At 40.1% G+C, this 7,041-nt stretch overlaps 1 long non-coding RNA gene across 1 annotated transcript; it reads right to left on the reverse strand.

Annotated features, from left to right (window-relative positions):
* Window positions 1-528: 528 nt before the first annotated feature.
* Window positions 529-4,702, reverse strand: LOC117282645. Its single transcript, XR_004513467.1, has 3 exons — window positions 4,625-4,702; window positions 2,141-2,187; window positions 529-1,123 (listed from the first exon to the last, which is right to left on the reverse strand). It is a non-coding gene; the product is annotated as an uncharacterized LOC117282645 (long non-coding RNA).
* Window positions 4,703-7,041: the final 2,339 nt, after the last annotated feature.

Here is a 7,041-nt window from a genome sequence, read left to right on the forward strand (position 1 = left end):
AGCAGTTCATTGCTGTGTTACATAACAACAGATGAAAGCAGTTCATTGCTATGTTACGTAACAACAGATGAGGCCGTGTTTTTGTAGATTCGGTCAACACGCCAATTGACTGGTTGGATAGCGATAACGTGATATGTGTTTACTGTAGTTCCGTGTCTGTGCCGAAGTTTTATACAGGAGAATGAGACTCGTTTGCAGTCAGTCGTAACTGAGAGACCAAGCCAAGGACACGAAGCCGTTATGGAAAGGAGTTGTGAGGAAATATTAATAGACGTTGAAGACTTTATGCGTACTGTAGTACTGTGATATATGGACTGTGATAGTGCAAGTTCCTGTGTTTAACTGCGTTATCAGGAGAGGACTACTGTATGTGTGTAACAGAGAATTATAAAGTGTAAATAAGCGAAAGCACTCTACTAATTGTAATTAAGATAACTTGTAACCGAAGTGCCAAGGATTCCAGTCCAACTATAACACATTATTTTCGTCACGCGTACTAACCTACACGTGACAATATATAGGTTAAAATCTGTCTTTCAACAAGGCCATGACAACAACATTTAAACTAATTACCTACTCATAATCCGTTATTGCCTTCTCATCTCGATCAACGGCACACATCCGCAGCAATTGATACAGTGTCATTTGCGTGACAATCAATCCCACAAAGTACCTGTTTCTATCAGTTGTACTGACTTTGAGAGTTCACGTATGAACTATGTATACATTAAATTTTCCTTTACTTAATTTAAATTAGTGCAAAACAAAGAGCTGCCAACATCTAACATGATTAACCTTTTAAACACAGCCATATGAAATGAGAAGTCAGTCTGGTTTTAATGTGAGCAGACGTTTAGATCTGTACTTAGCCATAAATAAATATTTCTAAACCATTCTGAAATACACAGCTACATTAAAGTAAGATTACATTGAAAGTAACGACAATAATGATGGCAGGAAAAACAACAGAAAGAGGCTAATAATAACTGCATGAACTATAGGAGGACAGTATATAGATTTATTGCATTTAAGTTGGACAATTTGATAAAAGTATACAATGTGATGATTCTGCAATCGTACATACCGAATAGTTAGTTCCTTCAAGGAGGATCTTCATTTTACCCTGTGAACAGAAAGAAATGTGTTTATATTTTTGAGTTACTGCAAGATTTACAAGATAACTGTAATTATATATATATGGTGTCCCAAGAGGAATGTGCCACACTGTGGGAGGATGTTCCAAGTGTTAAAGTATGCCGATATAACCCAAAATACCTATGTCCAAACTTGAACGGTTACAGAGATAAGCGTGGTTTTTCTGATTGGTCCATGCACTGTACCTGTCAGCTGACGTCTTATCGATGTTTGTCCTTCAGTGTGGTGATGACGGATCACACTAGCCACATACACTCGCATACAAGAATGCGCAGTCAGCCGTGTTACCTTAGTGCTTGCCATTCATGTGTCATATAGAGTGCTTGGAACCATAACGAAAACTATGACATTCTATGCGAGATTTTTTAGTTCAATTTAATGGCTTCATGTCACTCACAAGTTAGTTTCTTAAGTACATTATTAACATTACAGAAACCACATATTCCTGCCAGTTTTAATATATATCAACAAGTGTGTAACACCTGTCAAAGTTTCACAATTCTCTGGCACTCCATAAGCATTCAACTTTGGACGTAGGTGTTTTGGGTTATACTGGCATACTTTTAACATAAGGAACACCCTCCCGAAGTCTGGCACATTCTTCCTAGGACACTCTGTATATAATTTGGCCCACTGCCTAGAGAGTGGTACTTAATAAGTAAAGAATCAGTTGTCAAGGACCTTACCCCGAAGAAAAACAAACAGACTGCCAGAATGCAGCTGGAACACAAACCAATACAAGAGATGTATAAGAATTAATTCTATTGAGAACTCATCTACTGATCAAGTGACTGAGTTGCTGAAAGATACCTTTCTAAATATATGGAAATTTATTATTTTCCATATCCTTTCGAGGAAATTTGAATGAATCTCTCTCATAAAACATTTCAATACATCAGTTAGCCAAAATTGTTATTGCTTTGTAGTGGGCTACTTAGAGACTAGCTAGAAGTTATGAATAAATTATTGCTTCTCTGAAACTTACGTTCAGTCGTCCATCAGCGAGCATCACTCGACATGCCTCATTGATAACTGAAAAATAATAAATACGACGACATGAGAATGCCATACAGATGCACATTTACACTCCAAATATCTCACTTGTTACAGTAATGCCAATATCTTCTCTTTAAAATAGCAGGCCAAGCCCAGATAATTTCACAACACGCAACCCCATGAAATACACAGCGTTATTTCACTGCCCGTTTAGATGAGTGCAATCAAAATTAACTATACGTACTGGCTCCGAATACACGAGAAATCGGATATTAATTCACAAAAGCTAGCGGAAATTCTCTGAAATATAGAGCAGGCGTTGGGCAAATGGTGGAATGAGATCTGGTAGGAGAAACTGGAGCACACAGAGAAAACCCTGCCCAGTGCCACTTATTCCGTCACAAATATTAAGAGGCATTTTCTGGGATGGAACCCGGTGAAAGAAGATGGGTGAGCTACTTACCACCTGTGCTATGCCACGGTCTACTCTAACCCATACTTCATATCAAATTATGTATGCTAGCAACTGTGGATTCATTGTGTTGATGATTAAAATTACAGTATGAACAGTGTGCATTCATCTACTGATAGTCTCACAGGTGAAAGGGGATATCGTATCTGTGGCTTATGAATCACACGACAATACGCGCAACATGTTACACATTAAATGTAACTCGGCTATCAGGACGGGATATTCGCCACTTCAATGGAGAGTCACGCAGATCTCATGGTTCCGGAATCTGGTAGACCGCAGCGAAAGCCAACTCATATAGACCAACGAGCCTACTCCCAGTAAAGAACAAAATCTTCGAAAGAGCAGTACTCAAGAGATTACGCCAGGTGGTAGAAGAAACCAGACGCATCCCGAGCAGAAAAACTCTAACATAGAACAAGTATACTCCGAATTGCACAGATAAGAGGAACTGTACTGCTATGCGGCGTTCCCAGACATCACACAAGCATATGATAAAGTATGGAACCCAAGCCTCTTGTTCAGAGTCCGAGAAACCTTCCCTATGCACACTACTGAATATTCGAATCACATCTAAAGCGGCCCATACACGTACGAGTCTGGCTCACAAGTCCGATTCGGCTACAATTCTAATGAGCCAGACTTGTCCTTGTGTCTGTCGCAAAGTTGGGAGTCAGCTCATGGTGAAATTAATCAGAGTGAAGCTCGCCGAGCAAGAATCCTACGTGTATGGACCCCTTAACGGATAGACCCTCTCAAGTAAAATTCAAAGGCGAAACCAAAAACTTAAGGAAAACAAAAGCAGATGTACCACAACGGAACGTCTCAGGACCTGTCCTAAATCTTATCTACGCAAGCGACCTCCTGATATCAGACAACACAACAACTGCTACCTCCGCAGATGTTACAGCAATCTTAGCCACACATGAAGGTCCAGCGATAGCCTCAATGAAACTCCAAGCCACCATCAATAAACTTGATTAGGCGAAGAAATGGAGAATTTAAAAAATCGAAGCAAATCTACGCAAATTGCATTCATCCCACGCAACCAAACCTGTCCGACAGTGCAAATGGACCATGTTGAACCACCCCAGAAAGGAATGAAATATCCTGGCATGCATCTCGATAGAAGACTGAGAGGGGCAAAGCACATCAAAACCAAAAGAAAACAGCTCAACCATCGAAATTCTGCAGTGTTTCCAATCCAAGACCCTCTGACCAATCGGAACGCACCTTGGTACCTAAAAAACCACAGGATCCATGAAGATCTGCTAATGAAAATAGTGCTCAGTAAAATAAAAATGTGGAATACCAAATTCTTAAGAAAATTAGAAAAGCACACAAATGCACTAGCACTGAAAGTGTTAGACAATAGCGAAACTACATATAGACTGAAAATATACACCGTCATAACTCTACAAGAGAGACCTGAGTAAAACCCCAATACAAGCATTCAAATTATATATAATTGGAAACAAAAACGAGTATGAGTTACGACACTGGGCATAACTCATTCACGAGCCAGTACTTACTGAATATATTTATTTATAGCACTCTGCAGATTATGTATAATGTGTGAAAAAGATGGGATCTTAGATCGGGAATAAAGAACTTCACAGTTATTATATGTACGTTATTATATTATGTACTATACATGTGAGATTTGTCCTCACGTCAGAGAGGCCGACGCAATCAAAAAACCGTAACTGTCTGTAAGTAACTAAGACTTGGTCATGAACCCCACAGGGGGTAAGAAACCAAAACGGACGGACTGACCGATCGTCGGTCGAGATGTGACTTGACTTTGATGTTACATAGCAACGACCAGTGAAGACTATAACAAACTGGGAAGTTTTTGTGCTTGCCGAACTATTTGTAGTGTGTGTAAATTAACGGTACTATTATAATCATTTGTAGTTACGATTCATAACTCTTCAGTAAATCGAGCAACAAATACAAACACAGTGTCTAGTCCCTAACACGTGACAATATGTTACTTACAAGCCAAAATCCCAGCAACTCCCATGACTGTCAACAAAATCAGCAGAAAACTCGCAAGAGCGGCTCTTTCTTCGTCCTGAAACAATGTCCGGAAAAAAATAGATTTATGTTTTATTACACTAACAACAAATAAATCTACAAACTAGCAAGACTACAAAAAAACAATAGTAGTAAAACCTGCAAGAAAGGGCAAAGGGATGTCACAGTGCATGCGGCGCCGACAATATGGTCATACAAGATCATATTTTAACAAACCGTATGTGTGTGTAAAATGTGGTCAGTCGCACAGCACACAGAGCTGCAAAAAATCTAAAAACACGCCTGCAAAATTTGTAGTCTGTGGAGGTGCACATCCGGCAAATTACATAGGATGTGAATATTATCACAGTTTATTGAAACAACCAAATAACACTAAATAAACTTTAAACACTTAAATAACTTTAAGCCGTGGGTCCCGTGTCGTACCTTTACGGCACGTAAAATAACCTCATCATCTAAGGAGGTCACCGAGCCAAATTCAAGGACATTTCCCGCCCAACAGTAGTCTCTAACGCCTCTGATAGACGAGGGAAGCATTATAGATACCGCTAAGCCAGTAGAGGCCGAACTCGCTGGCTTGGTCGGGACTGATGGTAAGCACCACTATCAGTACGTTATAGAGACTGGTACAATATCATAGAGGGAAGCACAATGGACCAATACTGGTCTAAGTGCATGGGGAAACCACCCTCTCCAATAACTAACTAATTACATTCTTAATTAAAATGTACTACATGTAAACGAACTGCATTACTGTTAACACAAGATGATACAGAAGTGACCCCCGCATCAGCATACGCCAAGGACGACATCTGGTCTTTCTGAGGGACAAGCAAACTGCAGGTCACTTGAAACCCCCAGAACGGAGCAGGAAGTATCCCGCTGCGTTTTCTGGGAATTTCAATGCTTAACTTCGACGGTGCGGGTCTCTGAAAATTGGAGACTTGACAGTTATGAGTCGCAATAATTTCCAGAGAAGCGTGCCGAGCGATCGTTAGCATACCATCATTTATTTGAGAACTGTCAGAAGGACCGTCTGATACTTAGGCCCAAATTTACATGGATCTTGTTAGGGATAGGCTGAATGTAAATGAGACTAACACCCAAATTTTAGGTTCAGCCAATCAGCAATATTTCAGAGGAGAGGAAACCAGGCGTCCCCGGAACCGTCAGGACTTCGGGCTCTCCAGAGCAGACAGTCACAAAAAGGGAATAACAGGAGGGAGTCGCCTTAGTGAGTAACAGGAGTGACCACCCGGACGTTAAATAGGTGTTGGCTAAGTCCGTTACACGAATTCAAAAGTGTAATAGGTACTTCCCGTTCACATCTGCAAATAAACAGCAACAGTGTTGAGTGATGTTTGTGTTTCATGTGTTTTCTGTTTCCTTTGCGAGTAAGGCCCAGAAGTCGCCCTGAGACAGAATCTCATCCTAACGTCTGAACAGTCTCAATCCCAAACCCCAGCCTATCCAACTCCCAACCTTTGCTTTCCCCATTCCAAGTTCGTGGATTTCACCCAAGTCCACTGGCGCCCACACAAATACAAATACAAATTCAAATTCAGGGTAATTCCACACCCCAACCTGAACCAGACGACAACATGGAAGCGGCGGATGAAAGTGGAGACCAACGTGTAGGCGAACGTGACAGCTACATAAGTGCCGACAAACTAGTGGGGCTAGAAGTCTCACTTAGCGGTTAAACAGTTAAATAAGTGATGAAGAAAAAGCTATGTTTGCAGAATATCTTGCTACAGATTTTACACAATATGATCACCATACTGATAAAGAAATAGAAAGACAAATACCTGAAAATATTAGCATTATACCAGAAACAAAATTTTTGCAGTTAAAGAAGTGCAAAAAGTAATAGCATTCCTAAATTCAAGAAAAGCACCTGGCATTGACGAAGTGACTCCCATAATGTTAAAAGAAAAGTAAAAAAAAAGGGTTAGTACTTCTCACATACTCTTATATATTTAATGCTATTCTCAAACATAAATACTGGCCAAATCAGCTAAAAACAGCAGAAATAATCCTGATCCCCAAACGGGGCAAAAATCTTATTAGAGTGTCATCCTATCGTCCTATAGGTTTCTTACCCATCATATCTAAGCTCCTCGAAAGACTTCTCTTAAAAAGAATATGGTCTGACCCAAACACAGAAAAATGGATACCACCACATCGATTTGGTTTTAGAGAAAACCACTCCACTGTACAGCAAATACAGAGAATAACACAAAAAATACACCAAGCATTAGAAAATAAAGAATACTGCACATCGGTCTTCCTCGATGCAAGTCAAGCCTTTGATAAGGTATGGTATCCAGGACTACTATACAAAATAAAGAAATATGTGCCCATCACTTCTTTCCACT

The sequence above is a fragment of the Cryptotermes secundus genome, unplaced genomic scaffold (genome assembly GCF_002891405.2).
Source record: "Cryptotermes secundus unplaced genomic scaffold, Csec_1.0 scaffold956, whole genome shotgun sequence".
Taxonomy (NCBI): domain Eukaryota; kingdom Metazoa; phylum Arthropoda; class Insecta; order Blattodea; family Kalotermitidae; genus Cryptotermes; species Cryptotermes secundus.